Genomic DNA, 16,044 nt, shown 5'->3' on the forward strand with positions numbered 1-16,044 from the left:
AAACTGGGGGCTTATAACCACCTATTTCCATGAAATAAATTAGTCCTTCAAAGTAATGACAAACCACATAATTTGAAATAATAAAATATGCTAAAAGAACATGAACAAATAGAGATACAGAAATTATAAGTAGTTAGCTTACAAAAGTCATAAGGTCAATTAAGTGGAAATTGCTAGAAAGCAAGTGGAGAGTTCAAAACCTTAAGATCTGGGATGTTGTAAACCTGATGCTTCTATTAGGTGAAATCCAGCACTCACTGAGTCAAAGACAGCAGCCTTCCAAGGCGGTTATCACCATGAGGTTCCTCGAAATGGACTGTGTACATCAAAGTGGCCTCACAGCAGCCAGGCAGGACAGACAAAAATGAGCTGCTAGACGGGGTGCGTAGGTGGCTCAGTTGGTTAAGCAACTGCCTTTGGCTCAGGTCATGATCCTGGAGTCCCAGGATAGAGTCCTGCATCGGGCTCTCTGCTCAGTGGGGAGTCTGCTTCTCCCTCTGACCCCTACCCCCTCTCATGCTCTCTCTCTCTCTAATGCTCTCTTCTCAAATAAATAAATAAATAAAATCTTTTTTTTTTAAGATTTTATTTATTTATTTGAAAGAGAGGCAGTGAGAGAGAGCATGAGCGAGGAGAAGGTCAGAGGGAGAAGCAGACTCCCCACTGAGCAGAGAGCCCGATGCAGGACTCCATCCTGGGACTCCAGGATCATGACCTGAGCCGAAAGCAGTCATCCAACCAACTGAGCCACCCAGGCGTCCCAAAAAAATAAAATCTTAAAAAAAAAAAAAATTAGCTGCTGGAGCAACTCTTTGACCAGAAGTTTCAAAAAGAAGCAGAGCCATGTTGTCCTCAGGCCCAGTTACACATAGTGTAGCCTAGTAGGCAGGACCAGTGTGGCAGTGGACAACTGAGCTTGAGAACCTTGCTGCGGTCATGAAGATAGCTGTTAACTTGATGGAGCATCTTTATCCAAAGAGGTGTCATTGCTTCTCCTTTCTCAGCACACAGCATCACCACATCTTCCACCAGGCCCAGAGTGAAAGAGAGCTCGCCAACAAGAACAGAGACACACACCTCTAGACCTTCAGGCCTGGTTGCTTTTTCACTGGGCCACACCCAGTGGTAGACTCCCAAGAGGAAAACCTCTCCAGCCCCAGAAGAACCCAGGGACCAATCCTCATGCCCTAGAATGTCACAGAGCTGGGGAAGGGGGACAAGGGGAGAAGCTCTTCTCTGCTGCCAGCATCATCCATCATCTAAGGGGGATTCCTCACGCCAGCTCATTCAGCAGAGTAGAACTGGACAGACCCCCAAATGTAAATTCCCCATGATCTGAATGGATTGGAGCTCTCTCAAGAGGAAACTAGGGTAATTGGAGGGACTCGGGACCTGGGGAAAAATAAAATAAAAAAAAAAACACCTGTTTAATCATTTCAGGTTTTTGTCTCCATCATTACTGGTGAAGGACTTGTTAGATCTAAAAAATGAGAGTTCCTGGAATTATAGATTGAATCACAGATGAAACCCATTATAAGGGAAAAATTAATCTGCTAAGTCCTTCCACAACAAATCCTCAGCCTAGCTGTACTTTCCCCAGTTTCTAAGACTATTTTAGGGAAAGCCCCTCCTTCTATTCATAGAGTTGACCAACACTGTCTTTCTGATGGCTTGGACCATTTTGGTGATTATGCTACTAGTGGACCAAGACTAATTATTATACAGAAACAGACGCTTTCTGCCTGGGAAGAGAGGCTTTAACTGTAAAGTGGCACAACCTCAGCCCACTGGTGGGTCCCCTGCTTGTCAGGTCAGCACCAATCAGCTCAGAATTTCTTTTTTTTTTTTTTAAGATTTTATTTATTTATTTTGACAGAGAGATCACAAGCAGGCAGAGAGAGAGGAGGAAGCAGGCTCCCTGCTGAGCAGAGAGCCCGATACAGGGCTCGATCCCAGGACTCTGAGATCATGACCTGAGCCGAAGGCAGCGGCTTAACCCACTGAGCCACCCAGGTGCCCCCAGCTCAGAATTTCTGGTGGAACATGGTACTTGACACTTTTCCTGAGGAGCTCAGTGCTGGAACTTGGAGATTAATCCAGTTTTATTCCACAGTGACCAGAACTAGGCAATAGACTCAGAGTTCACGCTGTCCCTTTCTCAGCACTGCTAATGCCCTTTAGAGTTGCCTAGCACTTTGCCATTTACAAAGAACTTCTGCATTAATTATTCCCTTTGAGACTGAGACCAACTATGTGAGGTTGTTAAGTGACAAACACATCAGGGGAGTTAAGTGGCTTGCCAAAAGCCATGAGTCTCAGAAGTGGTAGGCCCCTGAACTTCTGACCCCCAGTGGACTCAATCCAGGGAGCAGCCCTGTCCACCAGACCACCCTGCTGTTCATGACCTCACTCTGTCAACCTCATCCACCAGTGCCCGGATGTGTGCAAATGCCCTTCTTAAAGCATCTACATTGATTGGTCTGAGCCTATGTAGCTTTTAAAACAGCAAATTGTGTTTTTAGGTGTGGTCCAGGCCAATGTGACTACCCCAAATCAGAACAGGTAACACTTCTATTTTCACTCAAATCACTTTTTTTAATCAGTACATTTATTTGTTCATTCATTTGACAGAACTTTATGAAGGACCTGCTGTGTGACAGTGTTAGTGGGAGTTATGTAAGGCTTTTTATTATTATATAAATATCTTTAAAGAGTAGAAATCTTTAAATACCTTTATGAAAGATAAAGATAAATATGTTTATGCTTTAAACAAATATAATAATGATGTGGTGTGGGATTACTTAACATAAGTAAATATAAAATGTATGACCACAATAGCACAAGACCAGAAGACAAACTGAAGTATATACTATGAGGTTCTTAGAGTTTTTATGAAATGACATAATATTACTTGAAGTAGTCTATAATAAGTTATATACTATAAACTCTAAACTACTAAAATAACACAAAGGATCCACCACTAAAAATACCAACAAAGAATATGAAATTTTAAAAAATGTAATCCAAAAAAGTCAGAAAAGGAAAAAAAGGGGGGCAAAACCAGATGAGACAAATACAGAACAATTAAGATGACAGATTTAAATCTAACAATAATAATAACACTAAATGTCAATGGTTTACATATCCCAGTTAGAAGGCCAAAAATCATCAGATTAAGCCAAAAAAACAAGACCCAACTATATGCTCCCCTAAATAAATGCACTTTAGGGGCACCTGGGTGGCTTAGTGGGTTAGGGACTCTGCCTTCAGCTCAGGTCATGATCCCGAGGTCCTGGGATCAAGCCCCACATTGGGCTCTCTGCTCAGCGGGGAGCCTGCTTCCCTCTCTCTCTGCCTGCCTCTCTGCCTATTTGTGGTCTCTGTCTGTCAAGTAAATAAAGTCTTTAAAAAAAAAAAAGAAAGAAATGCCTTTAACAGAAAGAAGTACAAACAGGTTAAATGTAACAATATACCATGCTAATGCTGATTGGAAAGAATGCGCAAGAGGCTATATTAATACTAGACAAAATAGATTTCAAAGCAAAGTACCTTACCAGAAATGAAGGTCATTTCAAAGTGATAAATGGATCAATTCATTAAGGAATATAAAAATCCTAAATATTTGTACACCTAATAATGAAGCTTCAGAATACATAAAGATACAGATAGAAACAAAAATAGTTTTGCAAATAGTAACAGAAAGAGTGGAAAACAGCATGCTAGCATTGAATCAAAAGTAAGTTTGACTGAGCTTCCAGGTTGGTGAACACACAGAGATAGGGGAGAGTGGTATGTCTAGAGAGGGCATGCCCTTTCCCCATACCTCACCTTAAGTATCTCTTCATCTGATGGGCAATTTGCATCATTTATCACATCCTTTAATAAACTGGTAAACATAAAGAAAGTTGGACTGCCTATTATTAATATTTTATTATTAATTATATTATATATTATATTTATATATAATATATATATTTATATATATATTATAATTAAAGTTGGACTGCCTATTATTAATAATTTACCTGATTATTTGTCAGGTAAAGTACATTTCAGTGCAAAGATTATCACCAGAATTAGTCTTTTCATATTAATCAGAGCATCAATTCCTCATGAGGACAAAACAATCCTAAACATTTATGTACCTAGAGTTTTAAAATATATGAAGCCATTATAATCAATAATTATAAGATCCTTCTCTCAATAACCAATGAAACAAAGAGATAGGAAATACATAAGGATTTAGAAGACCCAAATAAAACTACCAATCAACATCACCTAATTGACATTCATAGTCCATCCAACAGCAAGAGAATCACATTCATTTCAAGTGCACATGGAATAGTTCTCATGAAAGACCATATATGGTCTGGACCATAAAGTAGATTTGATAATGTAAAAGTTTTCTAGTTACGTCAAATATGTCTTCTGGCCATGAAGGAATTAAATTTGACATTAATAAAAAAAAAAAAAACCCTCCGGAAAATTCTCCAATATTTAAAACGAAATAACACACTTTATAAATAACCAGTGGGACAAAAAAGAAACTAAAAGAAATTTTAAAAGTGTTTCAAACTGAATGACAATAAAGACGGAATATACCACAATTTCTGGGATACCACTAAAGTAGTATGTAGGCAGTAATTGATAGCAATAAATGCCTGTTTTAGAAAAGAAGTTTCAGATCAATTTTCTCAGCTTCCACTTCTAAAAATTAGAAAAAGAACAAATTAGACCTAAAGTAAACAAAATCAATGCAATAATAAGGGTCAGAACAAAAAAAAAAAATCAATAAAATACAAAACAGAAAACCAATGAAGAAAACATAAAGAAACCAAAACCAAAAGTAAGTTTTTGAGGGAAAAGCAATGAAATTTCTAAAATTTTAGAAAAACAACTAAAGAAAAAAGGCAAAAGATAAAAAATCCTTAATATCAGGAATGAGAGAGGTAGTATCATTACAGATTCTATAGATATAAAGATATAATAAAAAGATTCAATTGTGAGCAATTTTATGTCAATAAATTTGACTTCAATTAAATAGACAATTTCCTTGAAAGACACATACCACCACAACTAACTGAAGAAAAAATAGATAACTTTTAAAAATCCTTATATTTGTAAAGAAATTGAATTTGTAGTGCTCGCTTCGGCAGCACATACATTAAATTGGAATGATACAGAGAAGATTAGCATGGCCCCTGCACAAGGATGACACCCAAATTCGTGAAGCATTCCATATAAAAAAAAAAAAGAAAAGAAAAGAAATTAAATTTGTAGTTTAAAACCTTCCTACAGGGGCGCCTGGGTGGCTCAGTGGGTTAAGCCGCTGCCTTCAGCTCAGGTCATGATCCCAGGTCCTGGGTTCAAGCCCCACATCGGGCTTTCTGCTCAGCAGGGAGCCTGCTTCCTCCTCTCTCTCTGCCTGCCTCTCTGCCTACTTGTGATTTCTCTCTGTCAAATAAATAAATAAAATCTTTAAAAAAAAATAAAATAAAAAATAATAAAAATAAAACCTTCCTACAAATAAAACTGCATGTCCAGAAGTTTGGTAAAATCTATCACTGGTAAATTCTAGTCAGTGCAATAAGCCAAGGAAGAGGAAAAAAAGGTGTCCAGATTGTAAAGGAAGAATAAAAGCTGTCTTTATTCACAAAAAAAACATGACCATGCAACCAAAAGTTCCTATTAATCTACAAAGATATTCTTAGAACTAATAAGAGAGTTTATTCAGTTTGCACAATACAAGATCAATATAAAAATTAATCATATTTCTATATAGTAGCAATAGAAAATCAGAACTTGAAATTAAAAAACAAAACTATTACCAATAGCATAAAATTATCAAATACTTAGGAATATATGAGAAAAATACAAGACCTATACACTAAAAACTATAAAACTTCACTTAAGGAATTACAGAAGATGGAAATAAATGGAGAGATTGAACATGTACTTCAATCAGAAGACTCCATAGTGTGAAGACATCAATTCTTCCCAAACTGATCTATAAATACAGCACACTATCCAAATCTAAATTCTATTCATATGAAAATGCAAAGGACAAGAGAATAGCCAAAACAACTTTGAAAACAAAGGACTTGATTCACAACTCATTATAAAGTTAAAATAATCCAGAGAGTGTGGTATCAGGATAAAGACACTAAGGAGAGGGGCGCCTGGGTGGCTCAGTGGGTTATGCCTCTGCCTTCAGCTCAGGTCATGATCCCAGGGTCCTGGGATCGAGCCCGCTTTGGGCTCTCTGCTCAGCAGGGAGCCTGCCTCTCCCTCTCTCTCTGCCTTCCTCTCTGCCTACTTGTGATCTCTGTCTGTCAAATAAATAAATAAGATCTTTAAAAAAAAAAAAAAGAAAGAAAGAAAGAAACTAAGGAGAGATCAGTATAACTGAATAAAGACCAGAAATTGACCTATATAGACAACTGATTTTGAACCAAGGTGCCCAGACAATACAAAGGATAAAAGATAGTTAATTCAGCAAATAGGGCTGAAACAATTAGACAGTCATATGCAAAAATAATAATAATAATAGCCTGTCCCATTCTTTGTGCCATATGCAAAAGTTAACTAACAAAATGAACCATAGACTTAAATTTTAAACCTGAAACTATGTCAGGGCACCTGGGAGTCAGTCGGTTGAGCGTCTGACTCTTGGTTTCAGCTCAGGTCATGATCTCAGGGTCCTGAGATTGAGACCAGCGTCCAGCTTCATGCTCAACATGAGATCTGCTTGGGAATCTCTCTCTCCCCCTCTGTCCCTCCCACTCATGCTCTCTCTCTCTCCCTCTAAAATAAATAAATATTTTTAAAATTATAATAAATAAATAAAACATAAAACTATAACACTTACAGAAGAAACATAGGAGAAAATCTTTGTGACCTTGATTTAGACAAGGATTTCTTACCATGATCTGTAAAAGAAAATACTGATGAATCTGAACTCATCAAACTTAAGAATTTCTGCTCTTCAAAGAAAGCAGAGCCTAAAAAGATTGTTAAGAGGATAAAAAGATTAAATACAGACTAGGAGAAAATATTAGCAAATAATAGCTTTGCAAATAATAACTCAATAATGAGAAAGCTAAAGACTCAATTTTAAAAAAAGGAAGCAAAATGTTTAAACAAACATTTCATCAAAGAGTAGATGAGGAGTTAACACAGAGTAACTGGAAAGTACATCACTTGCCTCTTAGAGTTAGCTGAAAGTAAAAGAAGTCACTGAGTCTGACAAGTCAAGTACTACAAAGATTAATAATAATAATATAAAATTTGTGTATAAAATTCAAAGCTTAGGAAAAGAGAGGGAAGAGAAGTGATTTCTATAATTTCCATATTGCTCAAAGTAAGATACCAACAGATAGTATCTAAAGAAAAAGATGACTAAGGTTTTTATTACAGAAATCATTGGCATAGAGGTAGTTAATAGAACACACACAAATCTTCCTGAATACAAAAGTCAATACGCAATAAAAGACAACTAAAACATGGCATGTCAAACTGAGATTGAACATGCCATCCATATCAATAAATAGAAAGGGTTTACCTTAAAAGAAAAGTTTTATCAAGTTGACTAGCAAAGCAAAACCCAAATCTGTGCTCTAGAAAAGAAAGACAAGTAACAAAGACATTCAGAAAGGATTAAAGTTAAAGGATAAGAGAATTCATACTAGAAATATCTGCTATCAAAGTAGAATTCTAGCCAAAACGCAATAAACAGGATAAGAAAAATACCTTTTAATGCTAAAGGCTATAATTCATAATGAAAATAGAGTAGTTATTAATATCTATGCACCTGATGCCACATCGAGTTTGCCAAGCAGATGTTATAGGAGAAGAAAGGAGAAATATGTAGACACATGCTAGAGACTATAGAATACAGATGAGCTATAGTCAGAGAAAAAAATCTTAATAGTAAATATCTATAGCAATAAAAGTAAATAGGAAAAAATAAAACTAATGTTTTCACTGAGGAATTTAGCAATCTTGGATACTCAGATAATCCCCATCTACTTAAACTATTACAGAACATGGGGGTAAACATTACAATTTCCAAATTCTTTTTATAAAGCAAATTTAATATAGATATCAATACCTGATAAACACTGCCCTAAAAATAAAACTATAAATCAATCTGACTTACAAATGCTAATAATAAAATCTAAATAAAATATGAGCCAACCATATATTAAGAAAATGTTGAAGCATCTGGGGGGCTCAGTTGGTTGACCAATGACCCCTGATTTTGGCTCAGGTCATGGTCTCAGCAGGGAGTCTGCTTGAGGTTCTTTCTCTCCCTCTGCCCCTCTCCCCCTCCCCCACACTCACTCTCTCATACTCTCTCTCTCTCAAATAAATTAATTAATTTTAAAAAAGAAAGAAAGAAAATGCCATCATGGCCAGATGGGATTCACTCCAGGAAAGAAATCAGTTATTAGCTTAATTATGTTAATATGTAATTCCATATGTAGATATCCATATCTACAAGAAAACAATCACGTCATTTCCACAGATGTTGTGCCAGTTTTCCTGTCTCCGCGCTGTGCTGGGACTTTGCAAACTCTGCTCCTGTTTGACCGGCTCTTCTGTCTTAGGCTCTGCCAGTAGGGGGTCCTGCAGGGAAAGTGCAAAGCTAAGGGATGGGAGGCAGAGGTTTGCTCCTTTCTATCTGCCCTCTCTTCCTGCCCATATCATCTCCATCTTGTTTCTTCACCTCACAGATAGTGGGGTTTTTCTAGCAGCAGTTTTTGAATTCAGTTTGCTCTTTTTCCAGACCTTGCTCGTCCAGTCCACCAGGGCCCCCTTCCCAGAGGTGTGGGTCCAGCTTCTCAGAGTCCCTTCTCTGAGTTCAGGTGCTGGCACCAGCCAAGCAGTGGGCTCCTCAGAGGTCTGAATTCCATGGGATCTATCGTCTTCCCTGTGTTCCCCCAGCCCTAGGTGTGGTAGCTACTTCCTTCAGTTTCTGCTACCTCCCAGATGCCTTAGTAGTCCTTTTGACTTTTCTGTTAGTTAACAGTTATTTATGTTAAATTCTCTTTATTAAAATAAAAGTCATGGCCACATGCAGAAAAATGAAACTGGACCATTTCCTAACACCATACACAAAAATAGACTCAAAATGGATGAAGGACCTCAATGTGAGACAGGAATCCATCAAAATCCTAGAGAAGAACACAAGCAGAAACCTCTTTGACCTTGGCTGCAGCAACTTCTTGCTAGATACCTCTCCAAAGGCAAGGGAAACAAAGGCAAAAATGAACTATTGGGACCTCATCAAGATAAAAAGCTTTTGCACAACAAAGGAAACAGTCAACAAAACCAAAGGCAACCAACAGAATGAGAGAAATATTTGCAAATGATATATCAGATAAAGGGCCAGTCTCTAAAATCAAAAAGAACGTATCAAATTCAATACCCAAAGAACAAATAATCCAATCAAGGAATGGGCAGAAGACACAAACAGACATTTCCCCAAAGAAGACATACAAATGGCCAACAAAAACATAATAAAATACTCAACATCGCTTGGCATCAGGGAAATCCAAATCAAAACCACAGCGAGATACTACCTCACGCCAGTCAGAATGGCTAAAATTAACAAGTCATAAAATGACAGATGTTGGCGAGGATGTGGAGAAAAGGGAACCCTCTTACACTGTTGGTGGGAATGCAAGTGGTGCAGCCACTTTGGGAGATTCCTCAAAAAGTTGAAAACAGAGGTACCCTATGACCCAGCAATCACATTACTGGGTATTAACCCCAAAGATACAAATACAGTGATCCAAAGGGGCACGTGCAACCAAATGTTTATAGGAGCAATGTCCACAATAGCCAAACTATGGAAAAAGCCCAGATGTCCATCGATAGATGAATGATAAAGAAGATGTGGTACATATGTGCAATGGAATACTATGCAGCCATCAAAAGAAATGAAATCTTGCCATTTACAACAATGTGGATGAAACTAGAGGCTGTTATGCTAAGCAAAATAAGTCAGCCAGAAAAAGACGAGTATCATATGATCTCACTCATATGTGTAATTTAAGAAACAAAACAGAGGATCATAGGGAAAGAGAGGAACAAATAAAACATGGCAAAATCAGAGAGGGAGACAAACCATAAGAGACCTTTTATAGGAAACAAACTGAGGGCTGCTTGAGGGGAAGGAGGTAAAGGGATGGAGTAACTAGGTGATGTACATTGGGGAAGGTATGTGTTTTAATGAGCACTGGGTATTATATAAGACTAATGAATCATTGACCTCTACTTCTAAAACCAATAATACATTATATGTTTACTAATTGAATTTAAATTAAAAAAATATAAAAATAACAGGCATGGTTTCTGTGTCCATTTGTCAAAATCTGACACCCATTTCTGATTTTAGAAAGTATTTTTTTAAAAGAAAATATTCAATTAAGGAAGAATTGAAGGACATCTGATTTCCTATACATGCAGCTCCACCCCAGAGCCAGTATATTACTGAGTGGGGACTAGAGGTTCTTCCACTGCCCCTTGTGTTGGAAGTGGTAGACAAAGCAACTAGACAAAAGTCTAGATGCCATATCCTGATGTGAACCAATCTCAAGAACATGGGGGAAAGAGCAAGAAGTATAATAGTAAATACAGTATCTACCTTTTATATAAGAAATAGACAGAAATACAGGCATAAATGTATATTCTCATAGCTACAAAATGAAATACTGAAAAAATGAACCAAGAACTCATTTTTAAAACGTGTTAAATAAAGAAGGAAGGAGAAATGAGGTAGAGAGGATACAAATGGAAACTAGATTTCTCAGAATACACCCAGCTACAGTTTTGACTATGGGAACATGTTTTATATATATATATATATTTTTTTTTAAGTGAAATTGAAAGCAATTCCTGAAACAAATAAACCTAATTATCTAGCTGGTTGCTTTTAGTGACATGAGAGCATTATATGACTGTTAAGTGTTGCTGGTTCCAAACATGCTTCCTCTGCTGCAATCCACATCAGCAAAAGGATCCCCCGAGCCATACCCTTCTTGCCCCTCATCTCAATTCCAAACTGAAGTCTCACACGGGTGCATCCGAACTGGCAGACCAAACAGCCCATCTGGAATCCCAAATACAATGGTGACTGAGAAATACGGTTTTCAGCTTTCTATAGTCTCCACACAGGACTGTGTGCTAGCTGGAGATTGGAAAAGGAATTAAACAAATCAATCCATACTATTATCTTGTAAACTCGGGCCCTTCACATGTCTTTGATTAGCCTCTTGAAGACTTGGTTTGGTAGCAACTTTGGAATTTTTTAAGAAAACACATTCTAGAAATCCATTACAAAATTACACCTAGTAGCTAAAAGTTGTGTCTTAGGTCTTTTATACATTCAGAGTCTGTGAGGAAAAAGACTAGTTGTAAAATACCCATCGTGCCCCAGACAGCAGGGTCACGTAGTCATTTGGGCAATCCCGCCATGACTGCAGCTCGTGCTCAGACAGCTCTCATTTGGAAGGGGAGTATATCATTTGTTGCTCTCTCAATAATCTTAACAGGATGATAGTTTTATTATTATTAATACCCCCCAAATTCCATTCATTATAAATTCCCCTAGGAATAGCCTTTAAAATTTGTCTGGATGACAAAGGGAAAGAAAAGCTAAGCTACTAAAAATAAAAACATCCAATATCTCTAGACCCAGCTATGGATCAGCCCCAAATGGCCCACAGTAGTTTCAGCTATCAGAGAGCCAATCCCAGCTGTGATGCCCATTCAAAAATAATTGTTGGCCAATGAATTTCTAATTAGCTCAATTTCCTGACCCAAGTTCTGTCATTATATCATGTGTGTGAGTAAATGCCTTGAGTATATGCACATCACACACACACACACACACACACACACACACACACACAGAGTATTCTTCACAGTATTGTGAATACACAACACAGAGCTGAGTAATTTCTGATTTCACTTGCTGGCTGTGTACCCTCAGACAAGCTTTTCAACCTCTCTGTGCCATAGTCTCCTCATCTATAAAATGAAGGTAACAATTGTTCCTAATATTTATTATGAGAATTAAATGAGTTGGTAAAAATAAAATGCTCTGAAGGGTGTCTGACACATAGGAAGTACTATATCATTGCTAATTGTTGTCCTTGTCATTACGCTTATTACTACTATTACTCTGTCTTAGCAGGCAGCAAAGATAACAGACTAAATATGTTCAGTATTCATGGACCACAAATACTGGCAGAATTTCTGAATGCTGAGGTAATATTTCCCCTTTAAGAAAAAAAGGAAAATTGGGGCGCCTGGGTGGCTCAGCGGGTTAAGCCGCTGCCTTCGGCTCAGGTCATGATCTCAGGGTCCTGGGATCGAGCCCCGCATCGGGCTCTCTGCTCAGCGGAGAACCTGCTTCCTCCTCTCTCTCTGCCTGCCTCTCTGCCTGCTTGTGATCTCTCTCTGTCAAATAAATAAATAAAAAATCTTTTAAAAAAAAAAAAAAAGAAAAAGAAAAAAGGAAAATGGTGCCTATCTAGCAAAAAATATAACACTGGAATTTCTTATTAATGCACAAAGGAGAAAAAGAAAAAATAATTTTCCACAGCACAGAGCTGCAAACTGAGAAGACAGGTCAACACAGGCCTGCTTGCTTTGGCTATGGTGATGACCTGTTGTTCCCTGAGAGTGGAACCTAGGTGCCTATTTCACCCAACGTTGCTCTTTGGAATGGAAACATGGAAACCTGGCAATTAAAAGTATATCCGACTGGGGCGCTGGGTGGGTCAGTCAGTTAAGTGGACGGCTCTTGATTTTGGCTCAGGTCATGATCTCAGGGTTGTGAGATCAGCCCAGAGTCAGGCTCCATGCTCAGTGTGGAGTCTGCTTGAGATTCTCTCTCCCTCCTCCTCTACTCCTCCCCTCAACTCCCTCAACTTTCTCTCTCTCTCTCTCTCAAATAAATAAATAAATAAAATATTTTACAATATATATTAATTATTTATTTATATTTGTATTCATTTATGTCCCACTGACTAAATAAAGATGGTATTTTCCCCAGCTGTGATCACTCAGCCCAGGCTCCTCTCTACCCCACCAGCCAGATCTGGACATCATTCATTGCTCAGAAGTAACAGACCCTGATACTCTGACAGGTCACAGAGGCCGGACCATCCAACCAGCCAACTCAGAAGCAAAGGAGTCGCTACCTTAAGCACATTAATAAAATCAATTAAAATTAGAATGTGAGAGGAAGGCCTCCTGTGTTGACACTCTCTTAAATCCTGATACCTCAAAATGTAGGAACTGCAGTAAGTGGAAAGAGATGGGAAAAGATAGTCAATCATCAAATCTCTCTGGTAATTGGGGCAGGGTGAGGGTGGGAGAGGGATCAGAGTAGAAGGAGTCATATGGTTTCTACAGGGCGGCATCTACATCCACTTTGCAATGGGACACTCCTTTCCCTGTGGTTATTTCTAAAATTAAAAATAGAATTAAAAGGTGAAGACCTAGAAATAAATGTAAAGGATTTAAAAATCACAGGCAAGGGGCGCATGGGTGGCTCAGTGGGTTAGAGCCTCTGCCTTCGGCTCAGGTCATGATCTCAGGGTCCTGGAATCGAGCCCCGCGTCAGGCTCCCTGCTCAGTGGGGAGCCTGCTTCCCCCTCTCTCTACCTGCCTCTCTGCCTACTAGTGATCTCTGTCAAATAAATAAATAAAATCTTTTAAAAAAACAAAATAAAATAAAAAATAAAAATCACAGGCAAAGCTCAGAAGACCTATTTAGTCACATTTAGACTTGTAGTTGAGGAAGTCTTTTCCAATAAATACCTCAGTCTCTTTAGAATTTTGCATCTTTGAATAAGGAGACAGAAAACTCTCAATAAAGTAAAACTTTTTTCAAATACTCGGTTTTTCCAGACTACAGTAAGGAAATGGAATCAGTAATATTAAACTCAAGCTTTTTTGCTCTCCAACAACTATCACAGGTGAGAATTTCCAGCAAAAGTAACTAGATTATTTTTACCACCTGTACATATCACTTTTTTCAGCTTGTGGTACATGGTTGGAAGTTTCCCAACAAAATAAAACTGCTTTCTGAGTAATGCTATTTAAAGATCTTTGGGTAGGGGCAGCTGGGTAGCTCAGGGGGTTAAAGCCTCTCCCTTCGGCTCAGGTCATGATCCCAGGGTCCTGGGATTGAGCCCTGCATCGGGCTCTCTGCTCAGCAGGGAGCCTGCTTCTCCCTCTCTCTCTGCCTACTTGCGATCTCTGTCTGTCAAATAAATAAATTTTTTAAATCTTTTTTAAAAATAAATAAATAAATAAAAATAAAGATCTTTGGGTATAGAAGGGGCATGTGCACCCGAATGTTTATAGCAGCAATGTTCACAACAGCCAAACTATGGAAAGAACCTAGATGTCCATCAATAGATGAATGGATAAAGAAGATGTGGTATATATATACAATGGAATACTATGCAGCCATCAAAAGAAATGAAATCTTGCCATTTGCAATGACGTGGATGGATCTAGAGGGTATTAGGCTGAGTGAAATCAATCAGATAAAGACAATTATCATGAGGAATTATGAGGAATTTGAGATGCAGAGCAAGGAGTTGTGGGGGGTAGGGAAGGAAAAAATGAAACAAGATGGGATTGGGAGGGAGACAAACCATAAAAGACTCTTAATCTCACAAAACAAACTGAGGATTGCTGGAGGATGAGGGGTAGGGAGAGGGTGGTTGGGTTATGGACATTGGGGAGGGTATGTGCTATGGTGAGTCCTGTAAAATGTGTAATCTTGATGATTCACAGACCTGTACCCTTGGGGCAAATAATACATTATATGTTAATTTAAAAAATAAATAATTTTTTAAAAGATCTTTGGGTATAAAACATATCAAGCCATCCTTAGTAAAGGAAGTAATGCCTAGAAAATGTATATAAAAGAAATAGGGATTGGAATAATAGAAATAGGAAGTTGGAGGGCCTATACTCTTTTTCATGAAATATGAAATATGCTTACATATTTTCATGAAATATGCTTACTTGAAGAGTCAATAAAAGTCAAATTTTTTTAAAGAATTATTTATTTATTTGAGAGACTGTGCAAGCGTTGTGGGGGGAGCACAGGCAGAGGGAGAGAGAAACTCAAGGAGACCCCACACTGAACACAGAGCCTGATGTGGGGATTGATGTGGGGATTGATCTCACGATCCTGAGATCACGATCTGAGCCAAAACCAAGAGTCAGATGCTTAACCGACTGGACCACCCAGGCACCCCGAGTCAACTTTTAATATGTGTCTTTGGGATCCCCCAAGTATAGGATTGGTTTATATGCTTGCTTTGTACAGTTCTCTTTGTTGTTGATATATCCCATACACTTATTCTTATAGCAGACATATATCGCCTTATTTGTATCATTTATCATTTTCTGTGTTGTGTGTAGAGGGACTGAGACCCTGCATATGTAGCTTCTATCTACAGCAAAAAGGGAAACATAAAGAAAAAAGAAAGAAACCTCTTTGTAGAGAAAAAAGGACTCACTGCTCTTTATTAATTATAGGACATCTATTAACTATAAGACATTTTATTAACTATAAGACAACTATCTCTAAAGTTGATAATTTTTGTTGAACAAGCATTAACATGGTTATAGAGATATGTAATGCAAAATTGCATAGAAAGTAAGAATGTAAACAGATGAAGAAAAGTCAGCGTTTCTCCTTAGGCCTTTAAGAAATCACACAAAAGCAAGAAGTTGAAGCAATAAACACAACTGAAAACCCCATCCTTGAAACAGTAGGGAAAATGCCAAAGTTATGAAACACAAAGTCGGAAGGTCTTCTGGAAGCACTTAAGGTCAAACGCAGGACAACACAAAAAGAAATGCACTCTGCAGATGCAAATCTTTAAAAATAAAAATCTGCAGAAGCAGAGTTCTCCTGGGTAATGGATCCAGATTGAGGTGCAAGCTCCATTACTGATTGTCCCCATGGGGCTGGGTGCAGGCCTGGTGAAAGGAGCAGCACCC

At 38.1% G+C, this 16,044-nt stretch overlaps 1 non-coding gene across 1 annotated transcript; it reads left to right on the forward strand.

The window, feature by feature from the left end:
* The first annotated feature begins 5,140 nt into the window (after nucleotides 1-5,140).
* On the forward strand, nucleotides 5,141-5,246 carry LOC125085324 (U6 spliceosomal RNA). The gene has a single exon (XR_007122857.1). It is a non-coding gene; the product is annotated as a U6 spliceosomal RNA (small nuclear RNA).
* The last annotated feature ends 10,798 nt before the right edge of the window (nucleotides 5,247-16,044 follow it).

This window comes from Lutra lutra, chromosome 14 (genome assembly GCF_902655055.1).
Source record: "Lutra lutra chromosome 14, mLutLut1.2, whole genome shotgun sequence".
NCBI classification, from domain to species: domain Eukaryota; kingdom Metazoa; phylum Chordata; class Mammalia; order Carnivora; family Mustelidae; genus Lutra; species Lutra lutra.